At 33.2% G+C, this 12302-nt stretch overlaps 1 protein-coding gene and 1 long non-coding RNA gene across 5 annotated transcripts in view; both read left to right on the top strand.

Annotated features, from left to right (window-relative positions):
* The window catches only part of LOC135130705 (uncharacterized protein), a 573502-nt gene that overhangs the window by 188192 nt on the left and 373008 nt on the right, over positions 1 to 12302 (top strand). The gene's annotated exons all lie outside the window — the stretch shown is intronic.
* On the top strand, positions 9066 to 10591 carry LOC135130489 (uncharacterized). Its single transcript, XR_010280792.1, has 3 exons — positions 9066 to 9150; positions 9215 to 10047; positions 10108 to 10591. It is a non-coding gene; the product is annotated as an uncharacterized LOC135130489 (long non-coding RNA).

Below are 12302 nucleotides of genomic sequence, written 5' to 3'. Positions count from 1 at the left end.
GACGTCATAAATTTTTTAGGAGGGACGACCAAATACATTTTGATAAAAAATTTACCATGCTTATGATAACTTTAAAACATCTTCAAGATTTCGAAGCATTCGGTTTTGTAGTTAATGAGTAAATCAGTAAAATAAATTTTGCGCATTCATTAATTTTTTTGAGTCACCCTGTATATGCAAATCCAAAAAATATGAATGGAGTGATATATCACAAGCACAGACGCATCATATTTTGTACATTTTAGATAGGATTTATTTGGCAAACTTTTGAGCTGACGTCATCAAGTTTTTGGAGGGGATAACCAAATATATTTTGACTAAAGATTTATGATGCTCTTTAGAGCCTTAAAACATCTGCAACATTTCAAAACATTCGGGTTAGCAGATTCAAAATTAAATTGCAAAATGTTGTTTTATAATTTTGATTTTTTTTCCAAAAATCTGGACGTTTCGGGTAAAAACTGAATTCGGAGTCGTAAACTACATGTGTAGGACTATGTTATTTTATACAATTTAAGACCTATTTACTATGTACAATTTTGGTGTGACGTCATCGCATTAGTGGTGGGGATGATTAGACAAATTTTGGTTAGCGTTTTACCATCTACATGATATTCCTAATATAAGTACAAAATTTCACAACAATCGGTCCAGTACTTTCGGAGATTATCTGTCTAATAAACCGGGACGGCAGACGGACAGACGGACGGACAGACGGACGGACAGACGGACGGACAGACAGACGGAAATGGGAGACCTATTTCTTCGTCTTCTAGGGGTCATGAAAGATCGAGAAAACGTAAAAGCAGAGAGTCGGCCGACGGACTCGATTACAATACTTCCTTTGCTTACGCTCGGGAAGTAATAATGTGAAATAAATAAAAAAGAGACTTAACAATTTTGATGAATCTGAAATTAAAAAAAAAGCAACTGTAATTTGTGCAACTCTTTTTCTGTTGTTATAGATGTTACAAATATTTTCAAATTATTAGATTCGAAATTTTACAAATTTAAATTTCAAATAGATTTGTTGTTGGATAAACAAATAATTTAATTTTTTACTAAACAGTAACATTTTTCTTTAATTTTTTCTCGGGAATGATTGAACTTATTTTCTCTAAAGTTTTAGTGAACAAGATTTATAACGCTGCATACCAGTAAAAGAGTTCACAATTTTTTGTAGTATTCTTATTTGTAGAAATGATATTTCTACATCAATAATCACAAATAATCGATACATTTTTAATTTTTTAAATTAAAATGTTGTAAAAGTAATATGAAAATTAAAATTTCGAAGCAAAATCTGTTTAGGTGGATTTTGCTTCGAAATTTATTACTATAACGTTTACAAAAATCAGCTTTTGACATAAAATGCTTGCAAATTTGAAACAGAATTGGAATGTTTCTTGACAATCATGCCTAATACATTTTTGACTTGTATTTTTTAAAAAGAATTATTTCCGAATTTATAGCTATTTACAATTTACGACTTACTTCAAGAACAAATTCCGTATTAGAATTTTACCTATAATAACTAAATAGATGTATGTTGTTAACTTATATAAGGTACCTTACATCGAAACGAGTAATTTGTTTTTTAATATGACATTGCCTTTCTTTATCATTCTATTTGTCTAACAATTATTGTTGTGCAATTATACGCGTGTAAATAAAAATAACTTTACAATAACTTATTTATGGGTAAATTTTTTTACCAATTAATTTAAGTGGATGGTTATATGTAATGGTAATAATAGCCGCATAAAATTCACTCACTGTTTAGGTATACCAGATATCAAAAGCTATTAAATCCAGATGTTATTGTTTATTCTTTTTATGTCTCGAGCGCAAGCTAAGGAAGTATTGTAATCAGGTTCATCGGGCGACTGGCTACTTTTATGGCTTCTCAACGTTTCATGACTCCTATAATACGAAAAGATAGGTCTCTCGTTTCCGGTTGATAAAACGCTGACCAACATTTGTAATCATCCTCCCCATCATATAACGTCATCTCCAACTTTTAAAGCAATAAATGTTATATAAATTTTAAAAAATAACATACTTTTTCATTTGTTGTTTATTGAGATTTTACCCTAAGCATCCAGGTTGAATTGTATTACCATAACCCTAATTTCTTGAGATTTTGGAAACAGGATATATTACATACATAAAGAAAGTTAAAAGAATTTGAAGTAATGTAATGATACTCTTTTTACATCAACATACCATTATTTATCAATTAATTGGGCATCGTCCAAAATACTGTTCATAAATTATAAGTGCAGGAAGTTTATGCAAAAACATTGCAAATACATTTTTTGCGTATAATAATATGTATTTCTTTATTATTAAATATCTACTCATTTAATAATAATATTAATAATAATAATAATAATAATAATTTATTTTCTACAGGTACATAACCCAATTATAGAAAATACAAAATAACATATAAAAGAACATTTAAAAGAATAATTGTTTACAATATAAAAGAAAAAACGACGAAAACGAACGGATATGTAATGAATGGCCTAACGATCGAACAAATTGATTATACTTTTTTTGGTGGTTCGCAGACTGTCAAAATGTATGTCACATATTGAGGATATATTATTAACAATATCAGACATGATAAATATAGGTGATTTACGGAGAGTATTAGTCCTACATGTAGCTGAATAAATGGTTGTCAGTTGTCGCACATTCAGTCGGGGTACTATGAAATTTATTTTATTCAACAGCCACATGCAGTCTATCTCGTTGTTCAATAATTTGTACATAAAAACTATACTTAAAATTTTGCGCCTTACTGCGAGTGAAGTATAATTAAATCTCCCTAGCAATGTTAAATGGTCATATCCTCTAACCGGATAGTTTCCGTCTTTAACAAAACACAAAAATTTTAAAAATCGCCTTTGCACCGATTCTAAACGATTAACATGAACCTCATATATTGGCGACCACACAATAGCACAATACTCTAATCTACTACGCACTAATGTAAAATACAAAACACTTAGCGTTTGTGTATCTTGAAAATCTCTACAGTTTCTAATAATCAGACCATACATAGCATATGCTTTTTTAACAATCTCTGTTATATGCAATACAAATGTGAACTTGTCGTCGAATAATACTCCCAGGTCCCGTGCAGTCTCATTACGCTGTAGAATGGTGGTACCTATTCTGTAAGAAAATTCTGTTTTGATAAACTTTCGAGAGAACGTCACAACGAAACATTTAGATATGTTTAGTTGAAGCCGGTTCCTGACGCACCAAGTTACTAAAGCATCTAGGCATCTTTGTAGCTTTTCGCAATCAGCTGAAGAGCGAATTTCCAGGAATAATTTTAAGTCGTCCGCAAACAACGATTTATTACAAGATACTAGTGCATCCGTCACATCGTTAATGAAAATTAAGAATAGCAGGGGGCCGAGATTTGAGCCTTGCGGGACTCCCGATGTTGAGATGTACACTTCAGAAAAATGCCCGCCATGTACAACTTGTTGTCTTCGATTCAAGAGATAAGACTTCATTAAGGCCAATAACGGGGTTGAGAAGCCAATACGATCTAATTTATGAATTAAGATGTTGTGGTCAATTTGATCGAACGCTTTTTGCAGATCGGTATAGATGGCATCTACCTGACTATTTCTATCTATTACTTCCGATGTAAATTGCGTAAAAGTGGCTAAATTCGTGGCAGTGGAACGCGCTTTCATGAAACCATGTTGGTCAGGTGAAATTAAATTACGTACCGAGTTGTAAATATGAGTATAGAGAACGCACTCAAACACTTTTGAAAAGTTGCACAATATAGATATTGGTCTATAATTGATGATTTGAGAAGTATCACCTTTTTTGTGAATAGGAGTAATTTGTGCTAATTTCCAAAGTTTGGGGAAAGTCGACGTCTGAAGGATTAGATTGAAGATATGACTTAACGGATTTGATAAAACATAAGCAGTATCTCTTAGAAAAAAACTCGGGATATCATCAGAACCGGAGGTTATTGTATTTTTTGCCGCTTTCATAGCCCGTATAATTTCATCTTCAGTTATAGAAGACACACTGATGGTCAAATTATTGGGAAATGTTTCTGAAACCATGTCGGCACTAATAGGCTGGGAAGAAGTGTAAACACTTTTGAAAAAATCAGCAAAGCTGTTAACTATATTCGTCGGATTAGAAATAGTTTTTCCATCGTATGTTAGTACTCCAGGTATACGCGTCTTGCCTTGTTTGGAATGAATGAACGACCAGAATTTCTTGGGGTCTGTGATAATATTATTTTCAATATCCCTAATATATTTTGCGTATGCTATGCAAATTTTCTTTTTAACATCTGCTCTGAGTCTCTTAAATTCAATATATGTCTGAGGATTATGATTCGACAGAAATGTTTTACGCATATTGGTTTTTAATCGAAGACTTCTTATAATGTCCTTATCGAACCAAGGTGGATAATGACGGTATTTTCTTTTGAAACCTCCAGTCTTTGGTATGTATAAATCAAAAGTCCTAAATAAAATTGTGTAAAAGTGTTGGCAAGCTAAATTAACATCTTTAATTTTTCCAAGCTCAGACCAATTAATATGTAATAATGCATTATATAAACCAGGATAATCCGCTTTTTTAAAGTTATAGATATAATTGCTTGAATTTAAACAAAAGATATCAGCCTTTTTAATGTTACAATCTATATCAAATTCTAATGGAGGATGAAATGCGTCTTCTTGGACTAGAGGGAAGCTAGACTTTTCCACAGGACAACAGGAAGAAGAGAATATAAGATCTAACGTATTACCGAAACAATTACTTACATTATTATATTGAGTGAGGTTGGTAAGTTCTACAAAGTGATTCAAACATTGACTGTAGTTATTATTAATATTACTGCAATACGTGGATGTATTGAAGTCTCCTAGAAAAAGAACAGTCCTATCATGCATTTCGCCAATAATGCCAGCATATTCGAAAAATGTTTCATAATCTTGAAAAGTTGTCCAAGGCGGAATGTAAACGGCAAAGATAAAGAGATTTTGATGATAGGATGTTTTTACCTTGACGCCTATAAGGTCAATACAGGGAACGGTTTCAACAATGTTACTAACATCAATATTCGTAGAAGTCAGTTTAGTATTATTTACACCAATCAGGACACCACCACCTCTGGTGTTTCCTAAACGTTCAAAGTTTCGATCGCATCGGTAAACTGCAAAATCATCAGGAAACAGTTCTGCGTTTGATACATCGTTGTGCAGCCAAGTCTCAGTCAAAACAAAAATATCAAACTCATCAGAAAGCGCTAGAATATTATTGTAGAATGAGGTTAATTTAGAGTTTAAACCCCTAACGTTTTGGTACATGCATGTTACTTTAGGTCGACGGTCCGAAAAATCATTGAAATCATTGTTAGAAATAGGAAGCGCATCATCATATTTTATAAAAAAGGATTAACAGATCGAGAGAATGTGGAAGAAGTCCCGTTAGTCAAAATAGTCGTTTCTTTGATCAAAATACCATCAGCCACATGCTTCATTATCGATCTCTTGGAAGCCTCTTTGAATGTAAAATTGATAGTTTTAAATTGTTTTTCTAAAATATTGTTTGAGTCCAAATAAAATATGTTATTATTAGATTCAGCTAGTCTACGCAGAGTGTCATTTAGTTGAGAGACCAAACTATTTAAAATAGGGCGTTTCAGAAAATAGGGACATCCTATAAAAACGGTATTCGTATTCTTTATTATATCAGTGAACGTATTCATCTGGGGTAGTATGCCGGATTTAACCTCATGATTGCCACCAAAAATAATTAGGTAGTCGTTGACTGTAAGTGACGAAATAATACCGTTAGTGTCGCGATCAGTATTGAGAAGAACAGATATAGGTGCTTCAGGTTTAAGAATGGAAAATACATCGTATTCATCAGATTTTAAATAAAATTTCAGCAAGTTTACACAATTATGCCCTTTTTCGTCAGATAATAAGACAACTTTCTTTTTGATATTCGTAGCCTTAGGGGTCTCAGGAGCATTTATTACTGAAGGTGGACGAGATTGAGTTGCTAATTTTGAATTATTTAGGATTTTCTCACGGAGTTCGCAAACTGCCGGTTTCAGACCATCAAATTCTGACTTTAATGAGTCAGTAATACAAGATTTTAAGCTACGACACATGTCATCAAGTAAATTAGGTAGATTCATTTCTACGGAATTGACTTTTGGGTTTTGTACAAGATTTTCATTGCAAACGATACTAAATGTCGATTTCAATTTAGCAAACTCAGTCTGAAGAGAAGAACTAGACTCAGATAAACAGGATTTTACATCAGTACGCAGATCATTACTAATTTCAGAATTCCAATTATTAAATTCTGTTTTAATCGACTCGGAGATTATAGATTTCATGTTAACACGCAAATCATCAAATAATTTAACCAGGTTATTCTCGACTGCTTTCACCATATGATCCATCGTATTAACCATGGAGTCTTTTAAATCACTGATTTGCCGTTGAAGATTAATTAATTCCGTAGAGGATGAGGAAGTACCAATGTTTGAAGTATTTATTTTAGCTCCTTTGTCGCACTGAGGACAACTATTAACAGAAGTTATGTCATTAGCGATTCCTAAAAATCCTTTAAACTGTCTTAGACAGCTTGGATGAAAAACATTTCCGCATTTGTTACAACTAATTTGGTTGACGACCAAATTTTTGCATTTAATACAACAGCTCATAGGTGTTTGGCATTTGCAGATGATTTGGTAGTATTGACGAAGAATGAATGTGGAATGAATGAGACGAAGAAAAATCTGCAAAGATACTGTAAAAGAAAAAAACTGGAGGTAAATGTAGAAAAAACAAAAATGATGGTGTTTAGAAAAAAAGGGAGAAAAGGGGAGGAAAAAGTGTGGCGTTGGGAAGATCGAATCATAGACACAGTAAAGGAGTTTAAATATTTAGGATTTAAGTTTACAACAACTAACACGGTGAAAGCACACATAAGAGAAAGAAGGGTCAAAGCAATGCAGATAATGGGAATGGTGTGGAGTATAGGTGAGAGAATATATGGACATGACGTAAGAAGAGGGATGAAAATGTTTGATAGTTTAGTTAGGAGTGTATTAATGTATGGAGTGGAGATATGGGGATGGAAGGAATATCCAGAGATGGAAGCAGCACAAGAAAAATATTTGAGGTGGATGTTAGGGCTACGGAAAGAGGCGCCAGGCTATATAGTAAGAGAAGAATGTAAACTAGAGAAATTAAGAGTATACATTGGGAAAAGAGCTGTACAGTATGATGAAAGGTTGACAGAAAGAGAGGAATGTGGGATATTGTATGAATGCTGGAAGGAAAAAAAAAAGGAAACAGGGAAAGAACATCACAAGGGTATACAAGGATATTAGGAAAGACTGGGATACGCATGGATGGAAATAGAGAGTATGAGAGAAGAGTTGTGTATACGTGACAGAGACATAGACAAACAAGAGAGAAGAGCGAGTGTAAGTAAATCTAGGTACAATGCAGACTATAGAAACATAATAACAGAAACAATACCAAAGTACCTAGACAGAGAAAGCGCGAAAGAAATAAAAATAATTGCGAGATTTAGGTGTGGAAATGAAGAAAGAAATAATAAGTTTTGGGTAAGCGAAGGTGAGAGAATGTGTAGGATGTGTGGAGAAGGGCGAGAGACGATAGAGCATAATGTTCAGATGAGAAGATTAGTACAATTAAGGTCGAACTTCACAAAATCGTTTGACCTGTTTAATTGTACAAACGTCTTCTCATCTGAACATTTTCTTTATCTAACTAGGTAGACGTTTAATGAAATATTGTTGCAATTACGCGCTTAGGGGCTTAGTTAGCTATGTAAAAGTAAATGGGGCTGTAGACAACCCGAATGGCATGCAAATGAACTCATAATAGATGTTTTCAAAATGGAAACGTAAAAGTTTTCTACACTTTTGTCTGAGAGGCAATAAAAAATATGCGTCCTTCAGATCAATTGATGGCATATAACAATTTTTAAACATAAATTGCATTACACTGTGTATGGTGAGATGGACCCGCTTTTAGCTCCTTTCCCACTTTTTCGATTGCTTTAGCTTGCTGAATGATTTCACCCAAGTTACTCCCAAATAAATATTCCTGAGGAAAAGGTATTAGAACCCGAAAAGGAAAGAATTAGCAGTACCTGAAAAGTATCTGTAAGCGGGAACGTTGTACGGAGAAGCGCACAAATGCAATAATGAAGCGCAGCGCTAACTAGTGTCTAAAATAGGAGGTGAGATTGGGGTTATTCACAGGACGTGATCAGTTTAAAAATTTGTGCGTAGAAGTAGTACCGGTGCAGTACTACCTAGTTAGATAAAGAAAATGTTCAGATGAGAAGACGTTTGTACAATTACTTGGTCTTCACTGGCCAACAAAAACCCTTCTGTTTCGGCATATAAACTTGATTTTTTAACCAAATCAATGACATCTTGTTGATGTAAGTTTCGTTTAGCTCTTTAATGAACATTCCATGCAGTTTTTTCCACTTATTATGTTATCTGGTTTGTGGGGTGTGGAGATTTCTTCGGTATTCCTGCATTCTTTCTGGATTTAAGGGTGTGTGGTTCAAGTTTGATCTTGCTGTGGGGTGAAACATTTCGTTTCTTTCAAGAAATATTTCTTCAATTACGAAACTTATCTATTGTATACATTTTCTAAGTTCAGGGATCCCCTTCTTACATTCTGTCTTGATAATGAAAATCTCTCAATTAATGATTTTCTTGTTGAGGTGTTTCGCATTTTTTGTCCCAATATACATATTTAATGTAACTTATCCTCTCCTTCAGTTTTTTGCAGTTGAACGCATTCCACCATTTCGAAACACAACGTAGGTATATTCCTCAGGTTTCGTAATTTTTGTGTGCATGTCTCAATTTTGACGAAATGTTCAGTTTATCACACCATAAACATCCTTATGACTAAATAGTGCACCTACTGACTAAATCAACACTCTTATCAGGTTCATTTCTTGTACTTTATTTGCTTTAACAAAAAATAAACTTGTGATAAAAATTCAGACAGTTAATATATTTTAATATTTTTATCAGTCAGATGTGCAGTTTTTCACTCCCGTCCACTGACCACAGTAAGCATCTATTAGTTATTTTTAACACCCAAAGACATTAAAACAAATGCGTTTTTAATTGTAGACATGGAAATACACGTGTTGGCACTAGCTCTTTTGTCGACGTACTCAATTCTGATTACCATTCTTTGCATTGTTTTAGCAATTCAAAGACACCACAGAAATTTAATAAACCAAGGAGACAACTTGAAAACTTTACATAAAGAAAACCTTCTTAACGTCTTGTCTAACCTACTGACGAAAGTCTACACGTGTGAACAAACAACTCAGCACTCCTTAGACAACCCTCGAGATTTTTTTTTTCGAAAACTTTCCAAAATCCTTGATGACAGTGAATTATATAACTGTGCAGGGGGAAGAAATTGTCGGTATGAGGAAAAAGACACAGATCCATTTATTTATTCAAGCGAATACGCAACTGTGGTAATGAAAAATGAAACACGAATTTCTTTTGGAACTACAGATCATTTAGAGTTTTTTCAATTGTGTGAGAATGGGACCACCAGTTCTGAATCTAACACTAGTGCGTACCTAGAACCCAAGCAGTTCTCCCCAAAACCTGATTGTCCACCAAATCTTCGAAACTTATGTTACACCGACAAGCGATTTTTTAGTTTGTAGTGTGCTGGGATCACAGTTCTTGGCCAAAATTTAAATATTTCCTGCGTTTCAGAATCAGTTTCAATTTCGTCGGAAAGTTTGGCTTGTCACAGCGTAAACATACTTGGAACTACATACTTACTAACATAATCAACATTGTTATCTAATTCATATCAAAGATCTTTCCTTATATTTTATTTATTTTAAGAAAAAAATAAACTTGCGATAAGAATTCAAATATATTCAGGATCGTTGTCAGTCAAGGGTACAGTTTTCCACTTCTTTCCACTGACCAAAGTAAGTATTAATTATTTTCAAGATATAAACGACCTCAAGACATTGCGTTTTTAATTTTAGATATGGAAATACATGCGTTGGCACTAGATTTTTTGTCAGCGTACGCAATTCTGATGACAGTTGTCTGCATTATTCTAGCAATTCAAAGAAACTACAGAAATGTATGCCGTTTTTCAACAAACCAAGAAGACAAGTGTACAACTTTGGATAAAGAAAGCCTTCGTAACGTCTTGTCTGATCGACTGACGACAGTATATGAACAGACAGCTAAGGAAAAGTCCTTAAACAACCCTCGAGACTTCTTCCTCGAGCATCTTTCCAGAGTAGTTGATAACAGTGTGCTGGAGGGAAAAAGCGCCAACACGAGGAAAAAAAAGCACAGATGGATTTAAAACCTGATGAAGACGAGTATATGAAAATGAAAACAAAGTCCTTGAGAAGTCAATAAGATTTTCTTTTGGGTCGAGGGGTCACTTAAAGTTTTTTCGTTTCTATGAGAATGGAACTACCTATTCTGAATCTAACACTAGGTACTACACTAGAACTCAATTAATTCTTTCCAAAACCTAATTGCCCAGTAAATCATCGAAACTTATATTACACCAACAAGTGATTTTTAAATGGAATGGGGTTTTGGGGTTTTTAGGTTTTAAACCTATTCAATTTGCAGTATCCCAGTTTCCAGGGGTGGGATTTTGTTTCTATAACGATAAAATATCGGTACCGATAAAATGTGGTCGTCTTTTTCTTTCGCATCTGAAATTTATATTTTCGTCTTTGTCATTTATCGCTTCGTTATCGCTTCGTATTCTATTGGTCGAAACAAAATACCACTCCAGTTTTGATTTTCCACCCCCAGTATATCCAATAAAATTTATGTGTAATAATATGCAATCCAAACTAAAAACCAAATTATAATTTATTACTTAATTTCTGTTTTTAACTTGTAATTAAAATATCTCAAAATATATACGAACCATGTTTGAAAAGATTAAAAAGTAGTTGAAAACCTAAAATAATCAGATCTGCCGTTTTTTCTGTAGTATAGATTTCTGTTAGAAGTGGCATTTTTTGCAAAAATCGTCATCGAGTGAGACTTTTAACACCATGTTAGAATTTTAAAAATTGTGTTTGTTTTTAAAATGCTGCGACTTGTACAGCAAATCAAAATTCCGAGGGTACGCTCGAAAAATAATCAGTATTGTAATCGTTTTCCGACAATTCCTAGCTTGTAGAATATGAACAAGTAGGTAGGTCTTCCGTTTCCGTGTGTCTGCCATCTGTCTTTTCTTGGCGTTTTATTATATAAATAATCCTGAACAAACTGTAGTAAAATTTGAAATGTACTATTTTAAGTATACCGTGCACATGGTAAAACCCTAACCAAAATATTTTTATTCAACAGGGAAAAAACAATAAAAGAACATAATGACGACAGAAATATGACCATCAGAGTAATTCAATGATCACAAATGAAGCGTCAGTCTCAGAACATTCCAAAAAAAAGAAAAACATATTTATATAGAGTATATATAGTACTACTATTATTTAAATTAGTCTGTAATCGAGATGAGGCATTACTGGACTCATTTTTTTTTTCAACAAGAATTTTGCAGTCCCGCAAATAAGAGGGATAGAATATATATTATACAATTCTATAATTTCGAAAACTTGTCACCGTACTAATCGAAAATATACTAGTCATACAGTTTGTGATTAGTAGAGTGCGGATCCTAGGGAAAATGTCTTTTCATTTATTAAATACGCTTTCATGCAATACTTCTATAGGTACAAATAATGGGTTACACGAAAGAAAGCTTTAGTTATTTTTTCCTAATTGCCTGTTATATTGCCTAAAATGTAACTGTATGGAAGCTGAATTAGGTACTACGTCAAGAATCCTAAAGAAGTTATAAATAAGAACGTACTTTAATAACAATTTTTATTCAATGGTGAAATAGAAATTCCGATGACCGTAGTTTCGCCACTTTAGTAAAACATAAGCCGTCACATATGGTTGGTGGGAAAATAAATTACTTCATTAATTTTTTTGAAACACACTGTATAAGGAATTCTAAAAAATATGAATGCATTGATAAACCACAAAATATATTTTTTTTTATATAAACGGATCAATTTTGATTAACGATAACCTCAAAACTTTAGGTTCTGTAGTTTCAGAGTCAACTGGTAAAATGTTATAAAAGTTGGATTTTTTTTTTCAAAAACCTGATGTCAATAAAGTAGAATTGAGA

The sequence above is a fragment of the Zophobas morio genome, unplaced genomic scaffold, assembly GCF_036711695.1.
Source record: "Zophobas morio isolate AGI-343-1 ecotype UQ-CSIRO unplaced genomic scaffold, CSIRO_AGI_Zmor_V1 ptg000017l, whole genome shotgun sequence".
NCBI lineage: Eukaryota > Metazoa > Arthropoda > Insecta > Coleoptera > Tenebrionidae > Zophobas > Zophobas morio.
The sequence above is the reverse complement of the archived record's forward strand: the minus strand, read 5'-3'. Positions and strand labels throughout refer to the sequence as shown.